The 17721-nt window shown below is 69.9% G+C and overlaps 9 pseudogenes; all 9 read left to right on the forward strand.

The window, feature by feature from the left end:
• The first annotated feature begins 1157 nt into the window (after nucleotides 1-1157).
• Nucleotides 1158-1277, forward strand: LOC148757915 (5S ribosomal RNA; annotated as a pseudogene).
• A 2035-nt stretch (nucleotides 1278-3312) lies between these two features.
• Nucleotides 3313-3432, forward strand: LOC148757916 (5S ribosomal RNA; annotated as a pseudogene).
• Nucleotides 3433-4784: 1352 nt separating this feature from the next.
• On the forward strand, nucleotides 4785-4904 carry LOC148757917 (5S ribosomal RNA; annotated as a pseudogene).
• A 2035-nt stretch (nucleotides 4905-6939) lies between these two features.
• LOC148757918 (5S ribosomal RNA) lies at nucleotides 6940-7059 on the forward strand (annotated as a pseudogene).
• A 1338-nt stretch (nucleotides 7060-8397) lies between these two features.
• Nucleotides 8398-8517, forward strand: LOC148757919 (5S ribosomal RNA; annotated as a pseudogene).
• Nucleotides 8518-10552: 2035 nt separating this feature from the next.
• Nucleotides 10553-10672, forward strand: LOC148757920 (5S ribosomal RNA; annotated as a pseudogene).
• A 1335-nt stretch (nucleotides 10673-12007) lies between these two features.
• Nucleotides 12008-12127, forward strand: LOC148757921 (5S ribosomal RNA; annotated as a pseudogene).
• A 2034-nt stretch (nucleotides 12128-14161) lies between these two features.
• On the forward strand, nucleotides 14162-14281 carry LOC148757922 (5S ribosomal RNA; annotated as a pseudogene).
• A 1341-nt stretch (nucleotides 14282-15622) lies between these two features.
• LOC148757923 (5S ribosomal RNA) lies at nucleotides 15623-15742 on the forward strand (annotated as a pseudogene).
• The last annotated feature ends 1979 nt before the right edge of the window (nucleotides 15743-17721 follow it).

The raw sequence follows: 17721 nt of genomic DNA on the forward strand, positions 1-17721 counted from the left end.
CCCTCTTCTTCGTCCTCTTCGGTCCCGCAGGCCGTCATCCGGATCCCTTGGCCCAGCGGCGGTCGCCACCGCCGCCGCCGCCGCCGCCGCCGCCACCACCAGCGCTGCCCTGGCCCCCGCCGCCACCACCAAAGCCCCCGCCATCACCGCGTTTCCCACACCCCCCACCAGCGCTGCCCTCCCCCCTGCCCCCGCCGACACAACGCCGCCGCCGACGCCATTGCCGACCTCGCAACCCTCCCTCGCCGCCGCCGCCGCCAGCGCTGCTCATGATCAGCCCCCGCTTCTGCGCCGCCGCCGCCGCCGCCGCCATCACCACGCTCCCCACCCCCTCCGCCAGCGCTGCACTCGCCCCAGTCCGCGACCCCGCCGCCGCCAACGCCATACTCCCTCATTCAGCCTCCTCTGCTCTCCCCGCTGCCGCCGCCGCCATCACCCCTCTCCCCATCCCCGCCTCCAGCACCGCCCTCTCCCCCGCCCCCACCCCAGCCGCCGGCCTTGCCGTACTCCCTCAATCTCCGGCCTCTGCTCTCCCGGCCTCCGCGCCAGCACCGCCCTCACGCCCTCTCCCGCCACCGCCGCCGCCGCCAGCGCTCCCCGCGCCCCAGTGCCCACCGTCAAAGCCCCCATTGTCGCCGCCGCCATCGCCGCCCTGGAGCCATCCACGCGGTTGCCATTGCCTACATCGCCACCCTCCCCTGCCTCCGCCGCGGACGCCGCCGCCGCCGCCGCCGCCGCCGCGGGGTCCTCCCACAACTCCCAGGCCCAGGGCTGCCTGCTGGTGCAGGCCTCCACCAGTCTTGGGGGTGCGGTTGGGGGTAAACCTGGTGGCGGTAGGGGGGCGGGGTGTATGCCGGTCTGGGTCCTGGGGAATCCCAGGATGCCAGAGTTCCACGACTTCTGGCACCATCAGGGAAATGGCAGTGTCCCATGGAACCTCCGGTGGCGCGAAGTGGCCTCGCTGCGGGCCAGCAGTGGCCCGACGCCCACGCCAGGGGCATTCGGAGGAGGCGGGGAGCCGGACTGGACGGGGACGCGGTGACGGCGGAGCCGGCCAGCGGGTCGATGTTCGCCACCAGAGCGGAGCATCTGCATGGCGCGCGCTCACGAGGCAGTCCGGGAGCAGGCTCTTGGGGCGCGGGGAGCCAGGTCCCAGCGTCGACGGCTATACCACCCTGAACGCGCCCGATCTCCTCTGAATTCGGGAGCTAAGCAGGGAGGGGCCTGGTTAGTACTTGGATGGGAGACCGCCTGGGAATACCTGTAGGCTTTTGCTTGCCTCTCCTTTTGCGCCGCCGCCCCGGCGTGGCTCCCTCCGAACCCCTGCCGCCCCTTGCCCCTCTGAAGCCGCCCAGCCAGCCGAAGGTCCCCCTGGCCAGAGGCCGGTCAGCCACCCGGCACTACAAGCTGGCAGCCCCGGCCGCACACCAGGCCCGTCGGCCAGGGCTCCACCCCACACCCTCTTCTTAGTCCTCTTCGCTGAGGCAGGCCGTCAGCCTGCAGCAGTTATCCAAGCCTGTGTCTCCGCCGGCAGGCACCTCTACCCACACCCCCGCACGCCCCCTCCCATCGCCCACAAGAGCCAGGAGCCCTCCCTTCCCGCCGTTCGTGGTGGCCCCAACACACAGGGCACAAAGAGCCGGGTCAAACCAGGGGACAGAGGGAGCAGCACCCAAACACACCGCACGCCCTTGGACTCCAGGAGAGACCACCACAAGGGGAAGTGCAGGCACGCAGGCACACAACCCTCACAACCAGGGTGCCTGTGGGCTGCCACTCTCCTCCCTTGGGGGGGGTCCCTGGGCGGGGCTCGGAGCCCACTGGCCCTCCGGCCTGGCCCGGGGCCTTCAAGGGTGACTGCCAATACCCGGGCACTGCCTCTGTAGTGGAGCCCAGCCCCGGGCACGACCACACTCCGGTGGAGAGGCTGCCACTTCAACACAGCCTCAGCGAGTCTGTCCCAGTCCATGTGCCCGCCTGTGCGTCCCTCCCCCCCGGCCCCCCCACGTCTCTCTGGCTCTGTGACGTGCCTGTTGGGCTCTGCCTCTCGCTCAGGAGCTCTCTCCCGCGAGCCAGCCCCCTTTTTCTGTCTCTGTCCATGTCTCTCTGTATGTCGGGATACATACGTGTACATATACGTGTATATTTCCATCTCGCTCCCTCTTACGCCTCCTCCCGTTCTGTCTGTCGGTCCCTGTCCTGCGGGGACTCTAGTCCCCGTCTCCGCACAAGAACGCAGGATATGGTGAGGCCAAGAAGGAACACCAACGGAGCCACGGATAGGGGGCTGAGAGCACCATTTCTCACGGGCGGCTGGCTTGGAGACACGGCAGGCCGGAGCCGCCCCATCCCCAACCGGTCGGCCGTTTCTCTGCCAACCCACCGACACACCGACCGTCGACCCACCAAGCCGGCCCACTGCAATCCGCGCCCCTCTGCAATTTGCAGTCCACCACCCGCGCTTCCTAGCTTGGCCAACGCAGCACCTCCGGGGGCCCATGGCCAACTGGCAACAGCTGATGGCCAAGCGGTCACAGCTGATGACCATGCAGCCCCCACGCAGCACCCCTCCACGCGAGGCCCAGAGCCTCAAACTGCTCTCTGGGAGTCTGTCCCCAGTCCCCGTCTGTCTCTCTCCGCCACTCTCTTGCTCCGTCTCTGGCCTCTCTCACCTCCCCGGGTCAGGAGACGTGACGTGTAGCCACTGAAGGGACCGGAGGTCGGGCGGGACTCCGGGTGCTGACGAGGGGCGAGGGCCCAGACTGAAGGCTTGTGACGAAGGGTGGCTGCAGACCGGAGCTCCTGCACCCTGGTGGCGCGGGTGGCTCTCCCTGGCTTTGGGCCAGTGGGTGGGGCCGGCCAGGGCCAGGGCCTGGGTTGCACGTCCCTAGGGCCGGAGGGGACTGAGAGGACCCTGCGCCCCCCTCGGTGGCCCTGAGAGGTGGGGGCAGTCCAGCAGCAATGGGGGCTGTGCGGTTGTGGGGCTGGGATGGGGGATGAGAGGGGTTGGGGTAGGGGCCCGGGGTAAAAGCCGTTCGGGGCCTGGGGAGTCCCAGGATGCCCGGGCGCCCAGATATCTGTCACAGTCAGGGAAGTGACCGAGGCCCGTGGAGCCACTGGGGGGGCGCGAAGGGGCCTCGCTGTGTGCCAGGAGTAGCCCGTCGCCCACACCAGCGGCGTCCGGAGGAGGCGGGGAGCGGGCGGGAGGCGCTCAGGCAGACATGCTCGCCACCCGAGCGGCCCAGCAGCATGGCGCGCGCTCAGGAGGCAGGTCGGGAGCAGGCTCTTGGAGCGCCGGGAGCCGGGTCCAGCGCCTAAGGCCATACCGCCCTGAACGCGCCAGATCTCGTCTGAACTCGGAAGCTAAGCAGGGTCGGGCCTGGTTAGTACTTGGGTGGGAGACCACCTGGGAACACCTGTAGGCTTTTGCTCGCCTCTCCTTTTGCATCGCCGCCCCGGCGTGGCTCCCTCCGAACCCCTGCCGCCCCTTGCCCCTCTGCAGCCGCCCAGCCAGCCGAAGGTCCCCCTGGCCAGAGGCCGGTCAGCCACCCGGCACTACAAGCTGGCAGCCCCGGCGGCACACCAGGCCCGTCGGCCAGTGCTCCCCCCCCCACACACTCTTCTTCGTCCTCTTCGGTCCCGCAGGCCGTCATCCGGATCCCTTGGCCCAGCGGCGGTCGCCACCGCCGCCGCCGCCGCCGCCGCCACCAGCGCTGCCCTGGCCCCCGCCGCCACCACCAAAGCCCCCGCCATCACCGCGTTTCCCACACCCCCCGCCAGCGCTGCCCTCCCTCCTGCCCCCGCCGACACAACGCCGCCGCCGACGCCATTGCCGACCTCGCAACCCTCCCTCGCCGCCGCCGCCGCCAGCGCTGCTCATGATCAGCCCCCGCTTCTGCGCCGCCGCCGCCGCCGCCGCCGCCGCCATCACCACGCTCCCCACCCCCTCCGCCAGCGCTGCACTCGCCCCCGTCCGCGACCCCGCCGCCGCCAACGCCATACTCCCTCATTCAGCCTCCTCTGCTCTCCCCGCTGCCGCCGCCGCCATCACCCCTCTCCCCATCCCCGCCTCCAGCACCGCCCTCTCCCCCGCCCCCACCCCAGCCGCCGGCCTTGCCGTACTCCCTCAATCTCCCGCCTCTGCTCTCCCGGCCTCCGCGCCACCACCGCCCTCACGCCCTCTCCCGCCACCGCCGCCGCCGCCAGCGCTCCCCGCTCCCCAGTGCCCACCGTCAAAGCCCCCATTGTCGCCGCCGCCATCGCCGCCCTGGAGCCATCCACGCGGTTGCCATTGCCTACATCGCCACCCTCCCCTGCCTCCGCCGCGGACGCCGCCGCCGCCGCCGCCGCCGCCGCCGCCGCCGCCGCGGGGTTCTCCCACAACTCCCAGGCCCAGGGCTGCCTGCTGGTGCAGGCCTCCACCAGTCTTGGGGGTGCGGTTGGGGGTAAACCTGGTGGCGGAAGGGGGGCGGGGTGTATGCCGGTCTGGGTCCTGGGGAATCCCAGGATGCCAGAGTTCCACGACTTCTGGCACCATCAGGGAAATGGCAGTGTCCCATGGAACCTCCGGTGGCGCGAAGTGGCCTCGCTGCGGGCCAGGAGTGGCCCGCCGCCCACGCCAGGGGCATTCGGAGGAGGCGGGGAGCCGGACTGGACGGGGACGCGGTGACGGCGGAGCCGGCCAGCGGGTCGATGTTCGCCACCAGAGCGGAGCATCTGCATGGCGCGCGCTCACGAGGCAGTCCGGGAGCAGGCTCTTGGGGCGCGGGGAGCCAGGTCCCAGCGTCGACGGCTATACCACCCTGAACGCGCCCGATCTCCTCTGAATTCGGGAGCTAAGCAGGGAGGGGCCTGGTTAGTACTTGGATGGGAGACCGCCTGGGAATACCTGTAGGCTTTTGCTTGCCTCTCCTTTTGCGCCGCCGCCCCGGCGTGGCTCCCTCCGAACCCCTGCCGCCCCTTGCCCCTCTGAAGCCGCCCAGCCAGCCGAAGGTCCCCCTGGCCAGAGGCCGGTCAGCCACCCGGCACTACAAGCTGGCAGCCCCGGCCGCACACCAGGCCCGTCGGCCAGGGCTCCACCCCACACCCTCTTCTTAGTCCTCTTCGCTGAGGCAGGCCGTCAGCCTGCAGCAGTTATCCAAGCCTGTGTCTCCGCCGGCAGGCACCTCTACCCACACCCCCGCACGCCCCCTCCCATCGCCCACAAGAGCCAGGAGCCCTCCCTTCCCGCCGTTCGTGGTGGCCCCAACACACAGGGCACAAAGAGCCGGGTCAAACCAGGGGACAGAGGGAGCAGCACCCAAACACACCGCACGCCCTTGGACTCCAGGAGAGACCACCACAAGGGGAAGTGCAGGCACGCAGGCACACAACCCTCACAACCAGGGTGCCTGTGGGCTGCCACTCTCCTCCCTTGGGGGGGGTCCCTGGGCGGGGCTCGGAGCCCACTGGCCCTCCGGCCTGGCCCGGGGCCTTCAAGGGTGACTGCCAATACCCGGGCACTGCCTCTGTAGTGGAGCCCAGCCCCGGGCACGACCACACTCCGGTGGAGAGGCTGCCACTTCAACACAGCCTCAGCGAGTCTGTCCCAGTCCATGTGCCCGCCTGTGCGTCCCTCCCCCCCGGCCCCCCCACGTCTCTCTGGCTCTGTGACGTGCCTGTTGGGCTCTGCCTCTCGCTCAGGAGCTCTCTCCCGCGAGCCAGCCCCCTTTTTCTGTCTCTGTCCATGTCTCTCTGTATGTCGGGATACATACGTGTACATATACGTGTATATTTCCATCTCGCTCCCTCTTACGCCTCCTCCCGTTCTGTCTGTCGGTCCCTGTCCTGCGGGGACTCTAGTCCCCGTCCCCGCACAAGAACGCAGGATATGGTGAGGCCAAGAAGGAACACCAACGGAGCCACGGATAGGGGGCTGAGAGCACCATTTCTCACGGGCGGCTGGCTTGGAGACACGGCAGGCCGGAGCCGCCCCATCCCCAACCGGTCGGCCGTTTCTCTGCCAACCCACCGACACACCGACCGTCGACCCACCAAGCCGGCCCACTGCAATCCGCGCCCCTCTGCAATTTGCAGTCCACCACCCGCGCTTCCTAGCTTGGCCAACGCAGCACCTCCGGGGGCCCATGGCCAACTGGCAACAGCTGATGGCCAAGCGGTCACAGCTGATGACCATGCAGCCCCCACGCAGCACCCCTCCACGCGAGGCCCAGAGCCTCAAACTGCTCTCTGGGAGTCTGTCCCCAGTCCCCGTCTGTCTCTCTCCGCCACTCTCTTGCTCCGTCTCTGGCCTCTCTCACCTCCCCGGGTCAGGAGACGTGACGTGTAGCCACTGAAGGGACCGGAGGTCGGGCGGGACTCCGGGTGCTGACGAGGGGCGAGGGCCCAGACTGAAGGCTTGTGACGAAGGGTGGCTGCAGACCGGAGCTCCTGCACCCTGGTGGCGCGGGTGGCTCTCCCTGGCTTTGGGCCAGTGGGTGGGGCCGGCCAGGGCCAGGGCCTGGGTTGCACGTCCCTAGGGCCGGAGGGGACTGAGAGGACCCTGCGCCCCCCTCGGTGGCCCTGAGAGGTGGGGGCAGTCCAGCAGCAAGGGGGGCTGTGCGGTTGTGGGGCTGGGATGGGGGATGAGAGGGGTTGGGGTAGGGGCCCGGGGTAAAAGCCGTTCGGGGCCTGGGGAGTCCCAGGATGCCCGGGCGCCCAGATATCTGTCACAGTCAGGGAAGTGACCGAGGCCCGTGGAGCCACTGGGGGGGCGCGAAGGGGCCTCGCTGTGTGCCAGGAGTAGCCCGTCGCCCACACCAGCGGCGTCCGGAGGAGGCGGGGAGCGGGCGGGAGGCGCTCAGGCAGACATGCTCGCCACCCGAGCGGCCCAGCAGCATGGCGCGCGCTCAGGAGGCAGGTCGGGAGCAGGCTCTTGGAGCGCCGGGAGCCGGGTCCAGCGCCTAAGGCCATACCGCCCTGAACGCGCCAGATCTCGTCTGAACTCGGAAGCTAAGCAGGGTCGGGCCTGGTTAGTACTTGGGTGGGAGACCACCTGGGAACACCTGTAGGCTTTTGCTCGCCTCTCCTTTTGCATCGCCGCCCCGGCGTGGCTCCCTCCGAACCCCTGCCGCCCCTTGCCCCTCTGCAGCCGCCCAGCCAGCCGAAGGTCCCCCTGGCCAGAGGCCGGTCAGCCACCCGGCACTACAAGCTGGCAGCCCCGGCGGCACACCAGGCCCGTCGGCCAGTGCTCCCCCCCACACCCTCTTCTTCGTCCTCTTCGGTCCCGCAGGCCGTCATCCGGATCCCTTGGCCCAGCGGCGGTCGCCACCGCCGCCGCCGCCGCCGCCGCCGCCACCACCAGCGCTGCCCTGGCCCCCGCCGCCACCACCAAAGCCCCCGCCATCACCGCGTTTCCCACACCCCCCACCAGCGCTGCCCTCCCCCCTGCCCCCGCCGACACAACGCCGCCGCCGACGCCATTGCCGACCTCGCAACCCTCCCTCGCCGCCGCCGCCGCCAGCGCTGCTCATGATCAGCCCCCGCTTCTGCGCCGCCGCCGCCGCCGCCGCCATCACCACGCTCCCCACCCCCTCCGCCAGCGCTGCACTCGCCCCAGTCCGCGACCCCGCCGCCGCCAACGCCATACTCCCTCATTCAGCCTCCTCTGCTCTCCCCGCTGCCGCCGCCGCCATCACCCCTCTCCCCATCCCCGCCTCCAGCACCGCCCTCTCCCCCGCCCCCACCCCAGCCGCCGGCCTTGCCGTACTCCCTCAATCTCCGGCCTCTGCTCTCCCGGCCTCCGCGCCAGCACCGCCCTCACGCCCTCTCCCGCCACCGCCGCCGCCGCCAGCGCTCCCCGCGCCCCAGTGCCCACCGTCAAAGCCCCCATTGTCGCCGCCGCCATCGCCGCCCTGGAGCCATCCACGCGGTTGCCATTGCCTACATCGCCACCCTCCCCTGCCTCCGCCGCGGACGCCGCCGCCGCCGCCGCCGCCGCCGCGGGGTCCTCCCACAACTCCCAGGCCCAGGGCTGCCTGCTGGTGCAGGCCTCCACCAGTCTTGGGGGTGCGGTTGGGGGTAAACCTGGTGGCGGTAGGGGGGCGGGGTGTATGCCGGTCTGGGTCCTGGGGAATCCCAGGATGCCAGAGTTCCACGACTTCTGGCACCATCAGGGAAATGGCAGTGTCCCATGGAACCTCCGGTGGCGCGAAGTGGCCTCGCTGCGGGCCAGCAGTGGCCCGACGCCCACGCCAGGGGCATTCGGAGGAGGCGGGGAGCCGGACTGGACGGGGACGCGGTGACGGCGGAGCCGGCCAGCGGGTCGATGTTCGCCACCAGAGCGGAGCATCTGCATGGCGCGCGCTCACGAGGCAGTCCGGGAGCAGGCTCTTGGGGCGCGGGGAGCCAGGTCCCAGCGTCGACGGCTATACCACCCTGAACGCGCCCGATCTCCTCTGAATTCGGGAGCTAAGCAGGGAGGGGCCTGGTTAGTACTTGGATGGGAGACCGCCTGGGAATACCTGTAGGCTTTTGCTTGCCTCTCCTTTTGCGCCGCCGCCCCGGCGTGGCTCCCTCCGAACCCCTGCCGCCCCTTGCCCCTCTGAAGCCGCCCAGCCAGCCGAAGGTCCCCCTGGCCAGAGGCCGGTCAGCCACCCGGCACTACAAGCTGGCAGCCCCGGCCGCACACCAGGCCCGTCGGCCAGGGCTCCACCCCACACCCTCTTCTTAGTCCTCTTCGCTGAGGCAGGCCGTCAGCCTGCAGCAGTTATCCAAGCCTGTGTCTCCGCCGGCAGGCACCTCTACCCACACCCCCGCACGCCCCCTCCCATCGCCCACAAGAGCCAGGAGCCCTCCCTTCCCGCCGTTCGTGGTGGCCCCAACACACAGGGCACAAAGAGCCGGGTCAAACCAGGGGACAGAGGGAGCAGCACCCAAACACACCGCACGCCCTTGGACTCCAGGAGAGACCACCACAAGGGGAAGTGCAGGCACGCAGGCACACAACCCTCACAACCAGGGTGCCTGTGGGCTGCCACTCTCCTCCCTTGGGGGGGGTCCCTGGGCGGGGCTCGGAGCCCACTGGCCCTCCGGCCTGGCCCGGGGCCTTCAAGGGTGACTGCCAATACCCGGGCACTGCCTCTGTAGTGGAGCCCAGCCCCGGGCACGACCACACTCCGGTGGAGAGGCTGCCACTTCAACACAGCCTCAGCGAGTCTGTCCCAGTCCATGTGCCCGCCTGTGCGTCCCTCCCCCCCGGCCCCCCCACGTCTCTCTGGCTCTGTGACGTGCCTGTTGGGCTCTGCCTCTCGCTCAGGAGCTCTCTCCCGCGAGCCAGCCCCCTTTTTCTGTCTCTGTCCATGTCTCTCTGTATGTCGGGATACATACGTGTACATATACGTGTATATTTCCATCTCGCTCCCTCTTACGCCTCCTCCCGTTCTGTCTGTCGGTCCCTGTCCTGCGGGGACTCTAGTCCCCGTCCCCGCACAAGAACGCAGGATATGGTGAGGCCAAGAAGGAACACCAACGGAGCCACGGATAGGGGGCTGAGAGCACCATTTCTCACGGGCGGCTGGCTTGGAGACACGGCAGGCCGGAGCCGCCCCATCCCCAACCGGTCGGCCGTTTCTCTGCCAACCCACCGACACACCGACCGTCGACCCACCAAGCCGGCCCACTGCAATCCGCGCCCCTCTGCAATTTGCAGTCCACCACCCGCGCTTCCTAGCTTGGCCAACGCAGCACCTCCGGGGGCCCATGGCCAACTGGCAACAGCTGATGGCCAAGCGGTCACAGCTGATGACCATGCAGCCCCCACGCAGCACCCCTCCACGCGAGGCCCAGAGCCTCAAACTGCTCTCTGGGAGTCTGTCCCCAGTCCCCGTCTGTCTCTCTCCGCCACTCTCTTGCTCCGTCTCTGGCCTCTCTCACCTCCCCGGGTCAGGAGACGTGACGTGTAGCCACTGAAGGGACCGGAGGTCGGGCGGGACTCCGGGTGCTGACGAGGGGCGAGGGCCCAGACTGAAGGCTTGTGACGAAGGGTGGCTGCAGACCGGAGCTCCTGCACCCTGGTGGCGCGGGTGGCTCTCCCTGGCTTTGGGCCAGTGGGTGGGGCCGGCCAGGGCCAGGGCCTGGGTTGCACGTCCCTAGGGCCGGAGGGGACTGAGAGGACCCTGCGCCCCCCTCGGTGGCCCTGAGAGGTGGGGGCAGTCCAGCAGCAAGGGGGGCTGTGCGGTTGTGGGGCTGGGATGGGGGATGAGAGGGGTTGGGGTAGGGGCCCGGGGTAAAAGCCGTTCGGGGCCTGGGGAGTCCCAGGATGCCCGGGCGCCCAGATATCTGTCACAGTCAGGGAAGTGACCGAGGCCCGTGGAGCCACTGGGGGGGCGCGAAGGGGCCTCGCTGTGTGCCAGGAGTAGCCCGTCGCCCACACCAGCGGCGTCCGGAGGAGGCGGGGAGCGGGCGGGAGGCGCTCAGGCAGACATGCTCGCCACCCGAGCGGCCCAGCAGCATGGCGCGCGCTCAGGAGGCAGGTCGGGAGCAGGCTCTTGGAGCGCCGGGAGCCGGGTCCAGCGCCTAAGGCCATACCGCCCTGAACGCGCCAGATCTCGTCTGAACTCGGAAGCTAAGCAGGGTCGGGCCTGGTTAGTACTTGGGTGGGAGACCACCTGGGAACACCTGTAGGCTTTTGCTCGCCTCTCCTTTTGCATCGCCGCCCCGGCGTGGCTCCCTCCGAACCCCTGCCGCCCCTTGCCCCTCTGCAGCCGCCCAGCCAGCCGAAGGTCCCCCTGGCCAGAGGCCGGTCAGCCACCCGGCACTACAAGCTGGCAGCCCCGGCGGCACACCAGGCCCGTCGGCCAGTGCTCCCCCCCACACCCTCTTCTTCGTCCTCTTCGGTCCCGCAGGCCGTCATCCGGATCCCTTGGCCCAGCGGCGGTCGCCACCGCCGCCGCCGCCGCCGCCGCCGCCGCCACCAGCGCTGCCCTGGCCCCCGCCGCCACCACCAAAGCCCCCGCCATCACCGCGTTTCCCACACCCCCCACCAGCGCTGCCCTCCCCCCTGCCCCCGCCGACACAACGCCGCCGCCGACGCCATTGCCGACCTCGCAACCCTCCCTCGCCGCCGCCGCCGCCAGCGCTGCTCATGATCAGCCCCCGCTTCTGCGCCGCCGCCGCCGCCGCCGCCATCACCACGCTCCCCACCCCCTCCGCCAGCGCTGCACTCGCCCCAGTCCGCGACCCCGCCGCCGCCAACGCCATACTCCCTCATTCAGCCTCCTCTGCTCTCCCCGCTGCCGCCGCCGCCATCACCCCTCTCCCCATCCCCGCCTCCAGCACCGCCCTCTCCCCCGCCCCCACCCCAGCCGCCGGCCTTGCCGTACTACCTCAATCTCCGGCCTCTGCTCTCCCGGCCTCCGCGCCAGCACCGCCCTCACGCCCTCTCCCGCCACCGCCGCCGCCGCCAGCGCTCCCCGCTCCCCAGTGCCCACCGTCAAAGCCCCCATTGTCGCCGCCGCCATCGCCGCCCTGGAGCCATCCACGCGGTTGCCATTGCCTACATCGCCACCCTCCCCTGCCTCCGCCGCGGACGCCGCCGCCGCCGCCGCCGCCGCGGGGTTCTCCCACAACTCCCAGGCCCAGGGCTGCCTGCTGGTGCAGGCCTCCACCAGTCTTGGGGGTGCGGTTGGGGGTAAACCTGGTGGCGGTAGGGGGGCGGGGTGTATGCCGGTCTGGGTCCTGGGTAATCCCAGGATGCCAGAGTTCCACGACTTCTGGCACCATCAGGGAAATGGCAGTGTCCCATGGAACCTCCGGTGGCGCGAAGTGGCCTCGCTGCGGGCCAGGAGTGGCCCGCCGCCCACGCCAGGGGCATTCGGAGGAGGCGGGGAGCCGGACTGGACGGGGACGCGGTGACGGCGGAGCCGGCCAGCGGGTCGATGTTCGCCACCAGAGCGGAGCATCTGCATGGCGCGCGCTCACGAGGCAGTCCGGGAGCAGGCTCTTGGGGCGCGGGGAGCCAGGTCCCAGCGTCGACGGCTATACCACCCTGAACGCGCCCGATCTCCTCTGAATTCGGGAGCTAAGCAGGGAGGGGCCTGGTTAGTACTTGGATGGGAGACCGCCTGGGAATACCTGTAGGCTTTTGCTTGCCTCTCCTTTTGCGCCGCCGCCCCGGCGTGGCTCCCTCCGAACCCCTGCCGCCCCTTGCCCCTCTGAAGCCGCCCAGCCAGCCGAAGGTCCCCCTGGCCAGAGGCCGGTCAGCCACCCGGCACTACAAGCTGGCAGCCCCGGCCGCACACCAGGCCCGTCGGCCAGGGCTCCACCCCACACCCTCTTCTTAGTCCTCTTCGCTGAGGCAGGCCGTCAGCCTGCAGCAGTTATCCAAGCCTGTGTCTCCGCCGGCAGGCACCTCTACCCACACCCCCGCACGCCCCCTCCCATCGCCCACAAGAGCCAGGAGCCCTCCCTTCCCGCCGTTCGTGGTGGCCCCAACACACAGGGCACAAAGAGCCGGGTCAAACCAGGGGACAGAGGGAGCAGCACCCAAACACACCGCACGCCCTTGGACTCCAGGAGAGACCACCACAAGGGGAAGTGCAGGCACGCAGGCACACAACCCTCACAACCAGGGTGCCTGTGGGCTGCCACTCTCCTCCCTTGGGGGGGGTCCCTGGGCGGGGCTCGGAGCCCACTGGCCCTCCGGCCTGGCCCGGGGCCTTCAAGGGTGACTGCCAATACCCGGGCACTGCCTCTGTAGTGGAGCCCAGCCCCGGGCACGACCACACTCCGGTGGAGAGGCTGCCACTTCAACACAGCCTCAGCGAGTCTGTCCCAGTCCATGTGCCCGCCTGTGCGTCCCTCCCCCCCGGCCCCCCCACGTCTCTCTGGCTCTGTGACGTGCCTGTTGGGCTCTGCCTCTCGCTCAGGAGCTCTCTCCCGCGAGCCAGCCCCCTTTTTCTGTCTCTGTCCATGTCTCTCTGTATGTCGGGATACATACGTGTACATATACGTGTATATTTCCATCTCGCTCCCTCTTACGCCTCCTCCCGTTCTGTCTGTCGGTCCCTGTCCTGCGGGGACTCTAGTCCCCGTCCCCGCACAAGAACGCAGGATATGGTGAGGCCAAGAAGGAACACCAACGGAGCCACGGATAGGGGGCTGAGAGCACCATTTCTCACGGGCGGCTGGCTTGGAGACACGGCAGGCCGGAGCCGCCCGATCCCCAACCGGTCGGCCGTTTCTCTGCCAACCCACCGACACACCGACCGTCGACCCACCAAGCCGGCCCACTGCAATCCGCGCCCCTCTGCAATTTGCAGTCCACCACCCGCGCTTCCTAGCTTGGCCAACGCAGCACCTCCGGGGGCCCATGGCCAACTGGCAACAGCTGATGGCCAAGCGGTCACAGCTGATGACCATGCAGCCCCCACGCAGCACCCCTCCACGCGAGGCCCAGAGCCTCAAACTGCTCTCTGGGAGTCTGTCCCCAGTCCCCGTCTGTCTCTCTCCGCCACTCTCTTGCTCCGTCTCTGGCCTCTCTCACCTCCCCGGGTCAGGAGACGTGACGTGTAGCCACTGAAGGGACCGGAGGTCGGGCGGGACTCCGGGTGCTGACGAGGGGCGAGGGCCCAGACTGAAGGCTTGTGACGAAGGGTGGCTGCAGACCGGAGCTCCTGCACCCTGGTGGCGCGGGTGGCTCTCCCTGGCTTTGGGCCAGTGGGTGGGGCCGGCCAGGGCCAGGGCCTGGGTTGCACGTCCCTAGGGCCGGAGGGGACTGAGAGGACCCTGCGCCCCCCTCGGTGGCCCTGAGAGGTGGGGGCAGTCCAGCAGCAAGGGGGGCTGTGCGGTTGTGGGGCTGGGATGGGGGATGAGAGGGGTTGGGGTAGGGGCCCGGGGTAAAAGCCGTTCGGGGCCTGGGGAGTCCCAGGATGCCCGGGCGCCCAGATATCTGTCACAGTCAGGGAAGTGACCGAGGCCCGTGGAGCCACTGGGGGGCGCGAAGGGGCCTCGCTGTGTGCCAGGAGTAGCCCGTCGCCCACACCAGCGGCGTCCGGAGGAGGCGGGGAGCGGGCGGGAGGCGCTCAGGCAGACATGCTCGCCACCCGAGCGGCCCAGCAGCATGGCGCGCGCTCAGGAGGCAGGTCGGGAGCAGGCTCTTGGAGCGCCGGGAGCCGGGTCCAGCGCCTAAGGCCATACCGCCCTGAACGCGCCAGATCTCGTCTGAACTCGGAAGCTAAGCAGGGTCGGGCCTGGTTAGTACTTGGGTGGGAGACCACCTGGGAACACCTGTAGGCTTTTGCTCGCCTCTCCTTTTGCATCGCCGCCCCGGCGTGGCTCCCTCCGAACCCCTGCCGCCCCTTGCCCCTCTGCAGCCGCCCAGCCAGCCGAAGGTCCCCCTGGCCAGAGGCCGGTCAGCCACCCGGCACTACAAGCTGGCAGCCCCGGCGGCACACCAGGCCCGTCGGCCAGTGCTCCCCCCCACACCCTCTTCTTCGTCCTCTTCGGTCCCGCAGGCCATCATCCGGATCCCTTGGCCCAGCGGCGGTCGCCACCGCCGCCGCCGCCGCCGCCGCCGCCGCCACCAGCGCTGCCCTGGCCCCCGCCGCCACCACCAAAGCCCCCGCCATCACCGCGTTTCCCACACCCCTCGCCAGCGCTGCCCTCCCCCCTGCCCCCGCCGACACAACGCCGCCGCCGACGCCATTGCCGACCTCGCAACCCTCCCTCGCCGCCGCCGCCGCCGCCAGCGCTGCTCATGATCAGCCCCCGCTTCTGCGCCGCCGCCGCCGCCGCCGCCATCACCACGCTCCCCACCCCCTCCGCCAGCGCTGCACTCGCCCCAGTCCGCGACCCCGCCGCCGCCAACGCCATATTCCCTCATTCAGCCTCCTCTGCTCTCCCCGCTGCCGCCGCCGCCATCACCCCTCTCCCCATCCCCGCCTCCAGCACCGCCCTCTCCCCCGCCCCCACCCCAGCCGCCGGCCTTGCCGTACTCCCTCAATCTCCGGCCTCTGCTCTCCCGGCCTCCGCGCCAGCACCGCCCTCACGCCCTCTCCCGCCACCGCCGCCGCCGCCAGCGCTCCCCGCGCCCCAGTGCCCACCGTCAAAGCCCCCATTGTCGCCGCCGCCATCGCCGCCCTGGAGCCATCCACGCGGTTGCCATTGCCTACATCGCCACCCTCCCCTGCCTCCGCCGCGGACGCCGCCGCCGCCGCCGCCGCCGCCGCGGGGTCCTCCCACAACTCCCAGGCCCAGGGCTGCCTGCTGGTGCAGGCCTCCACCAGTCTTGGGGGTGCGGTTGGGGGTAAACCTGGTGGCGGTAGGGGGGCGGGGTGTATGCCGGTCTGGGTCCTGGGGAATCCCAGGATGCCAGAGTTCCACGACTTCTGGCACCATCAGGGAAATGGCAGTGTCCCATGGAACCTCCGGTGGCGCGAAGTGGCCTCGCTGCGGGCCAGCAGTGGCCCGACGCCCACGCCAGGGGCATTCGGAGGAGGCGGGGAGCCGGACTGGACGGGGACGCGGTGACGGCGGAGCCGGCCAGCGGGTCGATGTTCGCCACCAGAGCGGAGCATCTGCATGGCGCGCGCTCACGAGGCAGTCCGGGAGCAGGCTCTTGGGGCGCGGGGAGCCAGGTCCCAGCGTCGACGGCTATACCACCCTGAACGCGCCCGATCTCCTCTGAATTCGGGAGCTAAGCAGGGAGGGGCCTGGTTAGTACTTGGATGGGAGACCGCCTGGGAATACCTGTAGGCTTTTGCTTGCCTCTCCTTTTGCGCCGCCGCCCCGGCGTGGCTCCCTCCGAACCCCTGCCGCCCCTTGCCCCTCTGAAGCCGCCCAGCCAGCCGAAGGTCCCCCTGGCCAGAGGCCGGTCAGCCACCCGGCACTACAAGCTGGCAGCCCCGGCCGCACACCAGGCCCGTCGGCCAGGGCTCCACCCCACACCCTCTTCTTAGTCCTCTTCGCTGAGGCAGGCCGTCAGCCTGCAGCAGTTATCCAAGCCTGTGTCTCCGCCGGCAGGCACCTCTACCCACACCCCCGCACGCCCCCTCCCATCGCCCACAAGAGCCAGGAGCCCTCCCTTCCCGCCGTTCGTGGTGGCCCCAACACACAGGGCACAAAGAGCCGGGTCAAACCAGGGGACAGAGGGAGCAGCACCCAAACACACCGCACGCCCTTGGACTCCAGGAGAGACCACCACAAGGGGAAGTGCAGGCACGCAGGCACACAACCCTCACAACCAGGGTGCCTGTGGGCTGCCACTCTCCTCCCTTGGGGGGGGTCCCTGGGCGGGGCTCGGAGCCCACTGGCCCTCCGGCCTGGCCCGGGGCCTTCAAGGGTGACTGCCAATACCCGGGCACTGCCTCTGTAGTGGAGCCCAGCCCCGGGCACGACCACACTCCGGTGGAGAGGCTGCCACTTCAACACAGCCTCAGCGAGTCTGTCCCAGTCCATGTGCCCGCCTGTGCGTCCCTCCCCCCCGGCCCCCCCACGTCTCTCTGGCTCTGTGACGTGCCTGTTGGGCTCTGCCTCTCGCTCAGGAGCTCTCTCCCGCGAGCCAGCCCCCTTTTTCTGTCTCTGTCCATGTCTCTCTGTATGTCGGGATACATACGTGTACATATACGTGTATATTTCCATCTCGCTCCCTCTTACGCCTCCTCCCGTTCTGTCTGTCGGTCCCTGTCCTGCGGGGACTCTAGTCCCCGTCCCCGCACAAGAACGCAGGATATGGTGAGGCCAAGAAGGAACACCAACGGAGCCACGGATAGGGGGCTGAGAGCACCATTTCTCACGGGCGGCTGGCTTGGAGACACGGCAGGCCGGAGCCGCCCGATCCCCAACCGGTCGGCCGTTTCTCTGCCAACCCACCGACACACCGACCGTCGACCCACCAAGCCGGCCCACTGCAATCCGCGCCCCTCTGCAATTTGCAGTCCACCACCCGCGCTTCCTAGCTTGGCCAACGCAGCACCTCCGGGGGCCCATGGCCAACTGGCAACAGCTGATGGCCAAGCGGTCACAGCTGATGACCATGCAGCCCCCACGCAGCACCCCTCCACGCGAGGCCCAGAGCCTCAAACTGCTCTCTGGGAGTCTGTCCCCAGTCCCCGTCTGTCTCTCTCCGCCACTCTCTTGCTCCGTCTCTGGCCTCTCTCACCTCCCCGGGTCAGGAGACGTGACGTGTAGCCACTGAAGGGACCGGAGGTCGGGCGGGACTCCGGGTGCTGACGAGGGGCGAGGGCCCAGACTGAAGGCTTGTGACGAAGGGTGGCTGCAGACCGGAGCTCCTGCACCCTGGTGGCGCGGGTGGCTCTCCCTGGCTTTGGGCCAGTGGGTGGGGCCGGCCAGGGCCAGGGCCTGGGTTGCACGTCCCTAGGGCCGGAGGGGACTGAGAGGACCCTGCGCCCCCCTCGGTGGCCCTGAGAGGTGGGGGCAGTCCAGCAGCAAGGGGGGCTGTGCGGTTGTGGGGCTGGGATGGGGGATGAGAGGGGTTGGGGTAGGGGCCCGGGGTAAAAGCCGTTCGGGGCCTGGGGAGTCCCAGGATGCCCGGGCGCCCAGATATCTGTCACAGTCAGGGAAGTGACCGAGGCCCGTGGAGCCACTGGGGGGGCGCGAAGGGGCCTCGCTGTGTGCCAGGAGTAGCCCGTCGCCCACACCAGCGGCGTCCGGAGGAGGCGGGGAGCGGGCGGGAGGCGCTCAGGCAGACATGCTCGCCACCCGAGCGGCCCAGCAGCATGGCGC

This window comes from Rhinolophus sinicus, chromosome 6, assembly GCF_057876585.1.
Source record: "Rhinolophus sinicus isolate RSI-liver-muscle chromosome 6, RSI-T2T, whole genome shotgun sequence".
Classification (NCBI taxonomy): Eukaryota; Metazoa; Chordata; class Mammalia; order Chiroptera; family Rhinolophidae; genus Rhinolophus; species Rhinolophus sinicus.